Source organism: Larus michahellis, chromosome 18 (assembly GCF_964199755.1).
Source record: "Larus michahellis chromosome 18, bLarMic1.1, whole genome shotgun sequence".
Classification (NCBI taxonomy): Eukaryota; Metazoa; Chordata; class Aves; order Charadriiformes; family Laridae; genus Larus; species Larus michahellis.
Window position 1 is genome coordinate 8129784 of NC_133913.1, and position 13561 is coordinate 8143344.

The window sequence follows — 13561 nt, forward strand, 5'->3', positions numbered from 1 at the left end:
ATACTCTACTTTGTCCTTTTCAAGTAAATCAGTCAGATGATCTCAGTCAGAATTCCCAATTCTCAGCTCAGTCTGTCTGTGCAGAGACCAGAGGGGGAATGGAAGTCTTTGAGAGGTGTTAGCCATGATCTCAGAAACACTTCTGTGTCACACAATTTTAATGCTCTAGGTGATCTCACAGCCTCCTAGTCCGCTCTCTGCATCCTTCACTGTTTGAACACTACTGTAAACTTTTCAGTGTGTCTTGATTCCTGCCTTCCAGGTAATATTTTTGATCTTAAAAGGCATGGAGTTTGGGACTGGAGTGTCGGCTCAAAAGAATAAAGGAAGAGCAATAGTGAACAGTTACCATGTGATCCATCTCACCCAACATTAGAGTTCAACTGCTCACAGAGGTGTGCATGGCAACTGAGGATGCCTCAAAATAACCCCAGGATATCATACCTTGCTGCTCGACTTACTGCTGGGTCCTGCACTCTCTACCGGTCTTGTACTGATTTTGTACATAAACTCTGGCATCTCAAATGACACAAAAAATCCTAGAAAATGAATGACCACCTCCTCTTGGAACACTTTTCTGGCCATATATAGGAGACAAAGGTTACTTGGGAAAAGTCAGTCTGCATGTACCGATCTGATCAACGTGGTCAACCTGATTGCCTATTACTGTCTTTGAAAAACAGCAATGAACAGATTGAGAGGTTGTGGATAAAAATTAAGGGCCAAGCCATCAAAGGAGATCTCATTAATGACATAGATAGCAGAATTGAGGGCAACTTCAGCAAGTTTGCAGGTGACACCAAGAGGAGTGGCACAGTTGATTCACTTGAGGGAAGAGATGCCATCCAGATTCACCTTCACAGGCTTGATTATTAGCTTCATGTGAAACTCATGAAGTTCAACAAGGCCAAGTGCAAGGTCCTGCACCTGGTTTAGGTTGTCACCAGAATCAGTACAGACTGGGGATAAATCCATTGAGAGCAGCCCTGCAGAGAAGGACTTGGGGATACTGGTGGATGAAAAATTGGGTATGAGCCAGTAATGTGCACTTGCAGCCCAGAAAGTCAATCATATCCTGGGCTGCATCAAAAGAAGCATGGCCAGCAGGTCAAGCGAGGTGATTCTGCCTCTCTGCTCCACTCTCATGAGACCTCACCTGTAGTACTGCATCCAGCTCTGGGGTCCCCAGCAAAAGAGAGATGTGGGCCTGTTAGAGCAGGCCCAGAGGAAGGCCACAAAAATGATAACACTTGATAAAATGATGAGTTGTAACACTTACCTTATGAAGAAAGGCTGTGTTCAGCCTGGAGAAAAGAAAGGTCCAGGGACCTTATTACAGCCTTTCTGTATATAAAGGGGGCTTCTAGGAAAGATGGAGAGCAACCTTTTACCAAGGCCTGTAGTGACAGGGCAAGGGGCAATGGTTTTATACTGAAAGAGGGTAGCTCTAGATTGGCTATAAAGAAGCATTTTTTATGATGAGGGTGATGAGACACAGGTTGCCCAGAGAAGTTGTAGAAGTCAGATAATTGAGACTGTTCAAGGTCAGGTTGGTCAGGGATTTCAGCAATGGCAGGGGGATTGGACTAGATGACCTTTAAAGTCCCTTCCAACCCAATCCATTTTATGATTCTACGATAAGTTGACTAGATTTGTGGACCAGGAGAGAGCATGGTGTATCATTTACCTTGACTTTAGCAAGGATTTCCTCATTGTTTCCCATAAAATCCTTGTATCTAAGTTAGGTCATTATAATCTGGATGAGTGGACAGTTAGACGTGGAAAAAAACTACTTGGATAGTTGTACTCGGAAGACAGTGGTTAATAGGTTGTCCTCAACTTGGAAGCTGATAAAAAGTAGAGTGCTGTAGGGGTCCGTACTAGAACCCATCATGTTTATCAGTGACCTGGAGGAGGGGCAAGAGAGTGCATTCTTGTCAGTTTCACAGATGATACCAAATTGAGGGGACCAGGCAATACTCTTAAAGGCAGGACTGCCGTTCAGAAGGACTTAGGCAGGAGGAAGGGGGACAAAAGGAACTGCAAGAAATTTAACAAGAACAATGTACATTCCCCTTGGGTGAAAATACAGACTGTCGACTGATTGTCTTGAGAACAGCTCTATGGATAAGCACTTAGAGGACCCTGTGAGCAGCAAGTTGAGCATAAAACAAGCAGTATGCCCTAGCAGCAAAGAAAATCAACAGCACGCTGGGCTGCGTTAACAGGAGCATAGTCACTACATCAAAGGAAGTGACTGTTTCCCTCTAGTGGGAAGTCATTAGACGACATGTAGGCTACTGCATCAAGTTGTGGGTCCCCTGGTTCAGGAAACAGAAGCGAATGAACTGAAGCAATTTCAGAGGAAGGACACTAAGGTGGTTGGTGACCTTAGCACATGCCGTGTGAGGAAGAGCTGAGGGAAGATGGCTTGTTGATCCTGGAAAAAGGAATTTTTCAGAGAAACCTAACAGCAAGCCCTTCAGTACATTATGAATGTTATGAAAAGGAAGGAGCCTGGCTCTTCATAGTTGTGCAAGGTGGGAAGATGTGAAATAAGAGGCTTAAATTTAAAACAGACTGTATTTAAAGGAAAACTTTTTTCACCTTGAAAAGCAGTCAAGCATTGGAAAAGGGTATCCAGAGATGTTCTTAGGTAACCTGACTGAGCAACCTGAATCAAGGCCCTGCAGTTCCATATGAACATCAAAATGTCAAATTTTCCAAGTTTTCCCTCAATCTAAAGCTACATCTGCACTTTATTTCTTAATATGATTTCAGATGAAAAGAGGGAGAGGAGAGGAGAGGAGAGGAGGGGAGGGGAGGGGAGGAAGGGAGAGGAGAGGAGAGGAGAGGAGAGGAGAGGAGAGGAGAGGAGAGGAGAGGAGAGGAGAGGAGAGGAGAGGAGAGGAGAGGAGAGGAGAGGAGAGGAGAGGAGAGGAGAGGAGAGGAGAGGAGAGGAGAGGAGAGGAGAGGAGAGGAGAGGAGAGGGGAGGAGGGGAGAGGAGAGGAGAGGAGAGGAGAGGAGGGGAGGGGAGGGGAGGGGAGGAGAGAGGAGGGGAGGGGAGGGGAGAGGAGAGGAGAGGAGGGGAGAGGAGGGGAGAGGAGAAGAGAGAAGAGAAGAGGAGAGAAGAGGAGAGGAGAGAAGAGAAAAGAGAAGAGAAGAGAAGAGAAGAGAAGAGAAGAGAAGAGAAGAGAAGAGAAGAGAAGAGAAGAGAAGAGAAGAGAAGAGAAGAGAAGAGAAGAGAAGAGCCTGACCACTTCAGGGCTGACCAAAAGTTAAAGAATGTTATAAAGAACATTGTCCAAATGCCTCGTAAATACTGAAAGGCATGGGGCATCAACCACATCTCCAGGAAGGCTATTCCGGTGTGTGGCCACCCTCTCAGTAAAGAAATGTTTCCTAATGTGAACCCTGAACCTTCCTGGATGCAGCTTTGAACCATTCTCATGTGTCCTGTCACTGGATTTCAGGGAGAAGGGATCAGCACCTTCCTTTCTCGCTTCCCCTCCACAGGAAGCTGTAGAGAGCAATGAGGTCACCTCTCAGACTCTTTTTCTCTTAGACAAACCCAAAGTCCTCACTCACTCCTCATAGGACATGCCTTTCAGCCCTTTCACTGTCTTTGTTGCCTTCCTCTGGATGCATTCAGGTACTTTCACATCTTTCTTAAATTGTGGGGCCCAGAACTGCACGCAGTACTCAAGATGAGGCCACACCAACGTTAAATACAGCAGGATAATCCCCTCTCTTGACCGGCTGGTTGGACTGTGTTTGATGCACCCCAGGCTGTGGTTTGTCCTCTTGGCTGTGGTTTGTCCTCTTGGCTGCCAGGGCACACTGCTGACTCCTGTTGAGCCTGCTGCCAACCAGCACCCCCAGATCCCTTTCTGCAGGGCTGCTCTCCAGACACTCCTCTCCCAGTTTATACTTGTTCCTGGTGTTACTCCACCCCACTCCATCCCAGGTGCAGAATCTGTCATTTGGACTTGTTAAATTCCATCCATTGGAATCATTGCCCGATGCTCCGATCTATACAGATCCCTCTGCAAGGCCTCTTATCCCTCAAGACAGTCAGCAGCACCTCCTGGTTTAGTATCATCAGCGAACTTCCATTCAACTCCTGCATCTACCTCATTGACGTTTGCCTCTTCCCCTGCCCATCTGCTTATGACTATCTTCCACATGAGGTCTGGTACTCATGGTGATCATAGGCCATAGCATCATCTAGTTCAGTGGTCTCCAAACTTCTTTGACTGCACAACCCATCAGTAAAAAATTTTGCCAGCAGGCAAAGGAAGGGAAACAAGTTCATGGGCTTGGGGAAGCAAGCAGGAGGAGATCCCTCAGTCAGCAAGGATGTGTGATGGCATACCTTCAGCAGCATGATGTCATTTTTAAAGGGATGACTTGAATAATTGGGGTGGATGACCCAGTGGCCAACATGGAAAGCTTGCTGACTTGGCTTGCCCTTATTTACATTGTCAGCTCTCAGGATCACAGTGATATTCACGTTTTTGCCAGGAAACACCAACACATTTCAGCTACACTGACCACAACCACATGGGGTCCCTTACTCCACGCTGGCATAGGGCTGAGGTGTCCCATTCTGAAGAATAAAGGGAAGCAGGGAATGGGAGACACTGGCCTTTCTTCTGCAAAAGTAGCTCCGAGCCATGGTTGGAACCATGGACCAGGAGACCACTGCCAAGGAGTCCCGTCCCAGGGGCACACAGCCCCTGGCAGACAATTCCTGCAACTCAGAGGGGATGTATCACCTCACAGAGAGCCCTGCTGTGCCTGAAGAGACACAGAGGACTCTTTCCCCCCAAAGCAGGACTGCGGCTCTTCATGACTGTGTGAGACTGTGAAAAAATTCCACATACAAGTAAGAATGGGCCTTACGTTTCTTCAGCCGCACAGTGAGCTGATGAGAGCACTGCATCTGGGCGAATTAGGAATCCTCCACATCAAATGTTATCATCTAACTCATTTCTAATTGATAAATAAGCCATGTAGGGCCAGGAGTGGGGCTTAGCTTCTGACCCGCCAATGATCCTTCCTGGAAGAGAGATAAGAAGTGTTAATATCACATACACCACTATTTCCCATCAAGTTCGGAGCTACGTGAGGAGAGAGAGTCATCCTCTGATGTCATATGCCAATGATGCCAATAACTCTCCTTCCTGGGGCTGTCCAAAGCATTTCTTATGCACAATGGAGAGAAAAACAAACACTTCCTGGGGATGACTGACCACACCTGACTCTGGATGTCTAAAATGCTGTCAAAGAACACTACATGGCTACCTGTAATGCATCATTGGTTTCAGCCACAGTCTGAGCTGAGCGATATGAGTAGAGTAGAGAGTAGAGATATGAGAAAAGACAAGGCAGGCACCAGACATATTTCCTATTCAGTGCCCATTTCTGCCCTTGTACGTCCTCCTCTACACCCCGTCTGTCTGTACTCACCAACCCCAGCCCATGGGACAAGGAGAAAAGCACTTGCGAGCAGAAGGAGAAGCAGCATCTTCTACCACTGTTCTGAAGAGCCAAAACAGTTGTTATGGCCAGGCCAGGCAGGTGACAGGTACAGAATGGCAATCTATATATATGAAGTTTGGAGCTGAAACAGGAAACCTCAGCCTGCTTTCAGCTTGTGTCGTTTGCTGGTTTTGTTCTTACAAACCCCAACCTGTGGTTTGGTGAGGGGTTCATGTCACAGCCTCTCTGGGCAACTGACTCTGATGCTTCGCTGTTCTCATGGTGAAGAAGGTTTTTTTTACACATAGCCTGAACCTCTTTTATTTAATTCTTTATTTATTAATGTCATAGAATCATATGGTTCTTCATGGTTGGAAAGGACCTTTGAAATCATCGAGTCCAACCATTCACACACACAAAAAAAAAAAACCCTAAAATCTCTGTCACTAGAGCATGCCCTGAAGCGCCAAATCTAGATGTTTCTTAAATACCTCTAGGGATGGTGACTCAACCACCTCCCTGGGCAGGCTGTTCCAGTGCCTGACCACTCTTTCAGTAAAGTAATTCCTCCTAATATCTAATCTAAACCTCCCCTGCCACAACTTCAGACCATTTCCTTCAGAGACCTCTCCTCTGGGAGAAGAGGCCAACACCCACCTCTCTACAACCTCCTTTCAGGTAGTTGTAGAGGGCAATGAGGTCTCCCCTCAGCCTCCTCTTCTCCAAGCTAAACATGCCCAGCTCCCTCAGCCTCTCCTCATATGCCCTGGTCTCCAAACCCCTCACCAGCCTGGTAGCTCTCCTCTGGACACAATCCAGCACCTCAATGTCCCTCTTGTACAGAGGGGCCCAGAACTGAACACAGCACTTGAGGTGAGGCCTCACCGGTGCCGAGTACAGAGGCACCATCACTTCCCTGCTCCTGCTGGCCACGCTATTCCTGATACAAGCCAGAATGCTGTTGGCCTTCTTGGCCACCTGGGCACACTGCTGGCTCATGTTAAGCTGGCCGTCCACCAGCAACCCCACGTCCTTTTCTGCTGGGCAGCTTTCTAGCCACTCTTAGAATCATAGAATCATAGAATATTCATGGTTGGAAAGGACCTTTGAGATCATCGAGTCCAACCACACACACACCAAAAAAAAAAAAAAAAACCCCACAACCAACCAACCTACAATCTCTGCCACTAGAGCATGCCCTGGAGTGCCAAAAGTCTTCCCCAAGCCTGTAGCATTACTTGGGGTTGTCATGACGGAAATGCAGGACCCGGCACTTGGCCTTATTAAACCTCATACAGTTGGCCTTGGTCCATTGATCCAGCCTGTCCAGGTCCCTCTGTAGAGCCTTCCTACCCTGAAGCAGATCAACACTCCCACCTAGTTTGGTGTCGTCTGCAAAGTTACTGAGGGTGCACTCAATCCCCTCATCCAGATCATTCATAAAGATATTAAACAAAACTTGCCCCTAAACCGAGCCCTGAGAGACACCAATGGTGACGGGCCACCAAGAGGATTTCACCCCATTAATCACGACTCTCTGGGCACGGCCATCCAGCCAGTTTTTACCCCAGCGAAGAGAACACTTGTCTATGCCATGATTTACCAGCTCCTCCAGGAGAAGAGCTGTCTTGAAGTAAACATGATATTCTGTTGCTTAACAAAAGTATCTAGGGTATCAAGACATGTCAGAGAGCTTGCAAATCCAACGCATTCCCTGGGAAGGGACAGGATCCCAGGCATCCTTTGCTATGTGTACCAATTCTGGTTTTTTTTACACTAGGGCAGTGCAGAAAATGCCAGCCATTTCCTTGTGTTACAGCATCAGACAGAATTCTGAAAACAAAGAGAATCAAAATGAAATTCAGTGATCCAAGACGAAAAAAAATCAAAAAAAAGACCCAAACCAACCCCCTCCCAAGAATTTCTTTACAATTTAGCCATGAGCTGATATTAACATGTCGAGAAGCAATTCTTCCTTTTCTTACAATGACAAGACAGTCAAGTCTGGTTGCCACCCAGTGTACTATGAATCGACATCCTACTGTGTGTACATCTAGTTTTTTTACCTGAGACCATAGTTGGATTTCCATTATATGAAAAGCATTCTATTAGCAAGTTGTCCGTTTTGACTTTGCAGTTGAAAAATACACCACGGATTAGCTTTGTCTTTGTGCTTCTGAGCTCCTATGCAGGCCTCCAGAGTGCTACTCCCACAAGTCTGGAGGAAGACATTAGTAGGCTGTTTTCTTGCAGTATTGATCATATCCCTACAGCGGAGCTGTGAGCCAGGCGTACACAGCTCTTCCTGAGGTAAATTGGTTTGTATCTACTGCTTTAAGTTAATCCTGACATGAAGGTATAAGGAGACTGCAGCGACTGCATCTTTCATACCTAGACAGCACAACAGCATTTCTAGTGTTTCAAATTGTTCATTACTGAGTCATTCACAAAGAATCTCCATTTCAGAGGACCAGAGGCTTCACATCTTAGAAACGCATCCAAAAGAAACAACGTGTTAGGTTTGCCATTTCAATTCAAGGTAATAACAGTAATGCCGTTAATATAAAATAGAAGAAATATCATATGAATTCAGTAAAGTTTGAGCATTTTGCTTTGTATTTACTCCTACTGCAACAAGTTCAATAAAAAAGTTTATTTTGCAGGCATTTCCAAATGGAAAAAATAATGAGAAACCATAGACTGTTTCTCTCTCTGAGATTGCATGTGCACCACAGCACCAGGATGAATCATCTTCTGGAGATGGGCGAATCATTGCCTGAGAAGAAAAGTGGGGTCCTAGAAGGTCTAAGTATGGACTTATCTAACTTAATTTTAACATCTAAAATTGCCCATTTAGATCCAGACTAATCATGTTGCCCTCCTTTAATTAGCAGAGGAGAGGTTGGGCAATGAGAGAGAGAGATTTGCAGTTCATCCTTACACGGGATGTTTACAAGAGGTCACAGGAATTCATTCTGACTTTTTCTTCCCATCCTACAGTGGGAGTCAGAAGCTTAAACGTGTGTGTTTAGTGTGTTTTGAGATGCCTTAAGGTTGCTGATACGTTTGCATGAGATTGTAGGTTACCTGCCACTTTCTGAAAAGTGGAGTCCAGGATGTGAAATACCAAGACCAAGACAAACACCAATTGGCACTTTCTGTCTCCATTTAGGCACCAGGATCTCACTACAGAAGGCTGATGAGTCACACTTCATGAAAGATAATAGTAGCAACTCTTGCTTGGGTTAGAAGAAATACTCTGAAAGCTCCACATAGAATCACTGCAGACGTGTTGGGACTCTTGTTCCTACCTAGACGTATTTCTGGGAAAAAAGTACGTTGCACTGGGTTTTCGTCATGGAGATGAAATATAATTATTATATATTATTCATATATTATGTGAAGTATCATTTATAACCAGGCTGATGTGGAAAAGAGACGCATCTAAGTGTGTGTGTGAGGGACTGCCCAAGAGGTCAAGACATTTATTTGCAAACATGATGAGAAATCCAGAGAGGTGTTTTGGTGGTGTCCATTTGGTTGTGTCACAACTGGAATGTTTGTTGTTTCTTTATTGTGTCAAGTACATAAAGTACTATTATGACTACAGTGCAAGATGTGCATCTGTTTTATCATCACTTTACGTCTAAATAAATGACTGTTCACATCTGCTCTGTAAGTCGTCTAAACTACCAGTATAATTGCACATCTTCCTTTCTCAAAGCAAATTATCACTGCCTTCCACCTCGTCCTACCCTCACGCCCAAATGCTCACAAAATGGAATGACTGCAGCCTTATTTTGAGCAGCTTAATCATTTTAAATTGTTGGAAATTCCCAAGGTTTTCTGTGTGATTCTAAACACTGAATCCTACTTTTGCTTTCAAATCAGATAACCCCATTAGAAGAAATACTCATTTACTGTCTTTGACTATGCAGGGAGTGTGGAGGCGTGATTCAAGTGACCAAAAAGCTACATTTTAAACTCTGCAGGGTGCTGTATTAGGCTTGCGGTTGCTGTTTCTAAAAAGCATGTCTCTCGTGTTGGCTTTCTGTTATGTTCTACTTCCATACAGGTGCAGGAATGACTTCACTCTACTCAGCCTTGGGGCAGTCTCACCTCAAGTACTGTGTGCACTTTTGAGCTTCACAATATAAGAAAGATATAAAAATATTAGAATATGTCCAAAGGAGGGCAACAAAGATGGTGAAAGGACTAGAGGGCAGGACTTATGAGGAGTGTCTGAGGATACTAGGTTTGTTCAGTTTAGAGAAGAGGTGACTGAGGGATGACCTCATTGCTGTCTACAATATCCTCATGAAGGGAAGCAGAGAGGTTGGTGCTGATCTCTTTTCTGGTGATAGGGCATGAGGGAATGCCCTAAAGCTGCATTAGGGGAAGTTCAGATTGGATATTAAGAAAAAGTTCTTCACTGAGAAAGTATCCGACCACTGAAACAAGCTCCCTGAGGAAATGGACATGGTCCCAAAACTGTCAGTGTTCAAGAAGCGCTTGGACAAGCTATGGAGCCCCCAGCATAACATGGGCCTGTTGGAGTGGGTCCAGAGAAAGGCCACAAGATGGTCAGAGGGTTAGAGCAGCTTTCCTATGAAGACAAGCTGAAAGATTTGGGAGGGGTTGAGCCTGCAGAAGAGAAGGCTTTGGGGAGACCTTATAATGGCTTTCCAGTATCTGAAGGGGGCCTACAAGAAAGACAGAAAGGGACATTTTACAAGGCCATGTAGTGATAGAACAAGGGGTAATGACTTAAAACTGAACGAGGGTAGATATAGATTAGATAACAGGAATAGATAACCCTCACTATGAGGGTGGTGAGCCACAGGAAGAGGTTGCCCAGAGAAGCTGTGGATGCCCCATTCCTGGAAGTGTTCAAGATGACTGGCTGGCTGGGGTTTTGAGCAACCTGGTCTAGTGGGAGATGTCCCTGCCCGTGGCAGGGGGGTTAGAACTGGATGATATTTAAGGTCCCTTCCAACCTAAACCATTCTATGATTCTACGACAACACTGTTAGGTATATGGATTAACGTTTAGGTTGCTCTGTGTGGAGTCAGGAGTTGGACTCATGGGTTCCTTCCAACTCAGGACTGAAACTGACTCCTGAGGAATGAATACCTTGTCCAGGCTCCTCCTGGGTCTGTCCCTGAAAAGTCATGAACTCCATTCTCCAGGCATGAAATCCATCAAGATGGGTCACCAGGAGGAGCTCTCCAGGTGACTCCAAGGAGCTCACCTTTGCAACTAACGGGTGGTTGGTGCATACGGGTGTGGGACACATTATGCGGGAAGGACAGTTCCCCCCCGCTTTCCCCAGGGGAAGAGCATTTTGGGATTCGACAGTACATCTTATGGGATGTTTAGGGGAGGAACCAAAGGTGAGAAAAAGGGGGGATTTAGTGACATGGGAAGCAACAGGTGTGAAAAATAGATGCACAAGGGAATAAAAGGATCCATTCACAGGTAAGCAGGGGCTGCTTGCTTGGGATGCTTGTCTGATCATGCCCTGCCCCTGATCACTGCAGTTTGTCTTATTTCCTTCTTGAAATCCACCTTCAACTATTTTACGGCAAGGGTCTCGCTCTTCTGTGTGAATATGTGTGGACAGCAGTCAGTGGTGCCAGCAATGGAAAGAAGTGTTGGTGTGTGAGTAAATGTGATCACTAGTGAAGATAAAGCTGGACTAGCCAGTGATTAGGTGTCACTGCACCTAAGTTTTGCCACAGGGCTGAAATCAGAGAAGTCTTCTCTTTCGTTAGGGACACAGAAGGTTCATATAATCACAGAAACAGAGAATGGTTTGTGTTGGAAGGGACATTGTAAGGTCTTCTGGTCCAATCCCCCTGCCATGGGCAGGGCCACCTTCCACTAGATTAGGTTGCTGAAAGACCTTTCCAACCTGCCTTTGAACACTTCCAAGGCTGGGGCACCCACAACTTCTCTGGGCAGCCCGTTCCAGTGTCTCACTACCCTCATTGTAAAAAACGTCTGCCTTATATTCAATCTAAATCTAGCCTCTTTCACTTTAAAACCGTTGCCCCTTGTCCTGTCACTCCAGGCCCTGGGGAAAAGTTGCTCTCCATCTATTTTATAAGCTCCCTTTATAAATTGAATGGCTGCAATAAGGTCTCCCCGGATTACACTTTTCTCAGGTTGAACAGCCCTAACTGCCTCAGCCTTTCTTCATAGGAGAGGTGTTCCACCCCTTAGATCATTTTTGTTGCAGTCTTCTGGACGTGCTCTAACAGGTCCATGTCTTTCTTTTACTGGGGACCTCAAAGCTGGATGCAGTACTCCAGGTGGGATTTCATGAGAGAAGACTTAGTGCAGACACCAATGACGTTATAGCAATACCATAACACTTTTATCCAGGAAACACATCCAAGCCAAGGCAGGGACTTGTGGTTTATCCAGTTTGTGTAATGTAACGGCTTGCCTGTTGCCAAATATCAATCACAAGACACTGCTGCCAGAAGGTAACATTCAATAGCTCCCAATGAATGAAAGAAGAACGTTTGTGCAAGGCAGCCACTAGCAGACATTCTCCTACCCCTGTCAGGAAGCTGGCCAGCATCCTAGGCAGGATGGTGAAGGTATAATCAGTCTTCAAGGACAACAGCTTCCCTAGAAAAAGGTACATTGATGCTTAAAGGTGCTGATCAGTTACAACTAGGAAACATAAGGATGTTTCCATCCACAGAAACCCTGTAAATGATGAGGAAAAACAGGAAAAGGAAACCCGTTATTCAGCAAGGTACTCAAATGCAAGGATACTCAAATATCAAGACTCCATGATATTAGGTTGATTTCTGCACTCTGTTTCTGGTAGCAGCATTATCTAGTCAGCAAGGATGAACCAGAAATACTTTCAGTTATCACCAAACATCTTTGCTTTTATTCTTGAACACAGAAATTCTTGATTCCCTTGTGGTGTTTTTGCCTATCGGCTGAATCAGGAGTTCAGATGTGAAATGTGCATTGAGAGGGATGGAAGGAGAGAATCAGAGAATCACAGAATTGTAGGGGTTCAAAGGGACCTAGAGGTGAACGAGGTTCACCTAGAAGGGACAAGCAGGTTCACCTAGAGCAGGCTGGACAAGAATGCCTCCAGAGGCAGAGACTCCACAACCTCTCTGGGCAGCTTGTTACAGTGCTCTGTTACCCACAAAGTAAAGAAGTTTTTCCTCATGTTTAGGTGAAATTTCCTGTGTTTTAGCTTGTGTCCATTGCCCCGTGTCCTGTCACCAGGCACCACTGAGAAGAATCTGACCCCATCCACTTGATACCCACCCTTTAGGTATTTATAAGGATTAATGAGACCCCCTCTCAGTCTTCTCTTCTCCAGGCTAAACAGACCCAGGTCTCTCAGCCTTTCCTCATAAGAGAGGTGCTCCATTCCCTTGATCATCTTCATAACCCTCTGCTGGACTCTTTCCAGTAGTTTCCTGGCTTTCTTGAACCAGGGAGCCCACAAGTGGACACAGTACTCCAGATGTGGCCTCACCACGGCAGAGTAGAGGGGGAGGATGACCTCCCTCGACCTGCTGGCCACACTCTCCTTGATGCACCTGAGGATGCCATTGGCCTTTTTTGTCCACAAGGGCACATTGCTGGCTCATGGTCATCCTGTTGTCCACCAGGACTCCCAGGTCTCCTTCCACCGAGCTGCTCTCCAGCAGGTCAGCCCCTAACTGGTGTGTGGGGTTATTCCCCCACGGGTGCAGCACCCTACACTTGCCCTCGTTGAATTTCATAAGGTTTCTCTCCGCCCAACTCTCCAGCCTGTCTAGGTCTCACTGAATGGCAGCACAGCCTTCTGCTGTGTCAGCCACCCCTCCCAGCTTTGTGTCATCAGCAAACTTGCTGAGGGTGCTCTCTATCCCTTCATCCAGGTCATTGATGAATATATTGAACAAGACAGGGCCCAGTACTGACCCCTGGGGAACGCTGCTAGTTACAGGCCTCCAACTAGAGTCTGCACCACTGATCACAACCCTCCGAGCTCTGCCATTCAGCCAGTAAAGCATTCAGCCAGAAGCAAGAAAGATTCCTCAGTAGCT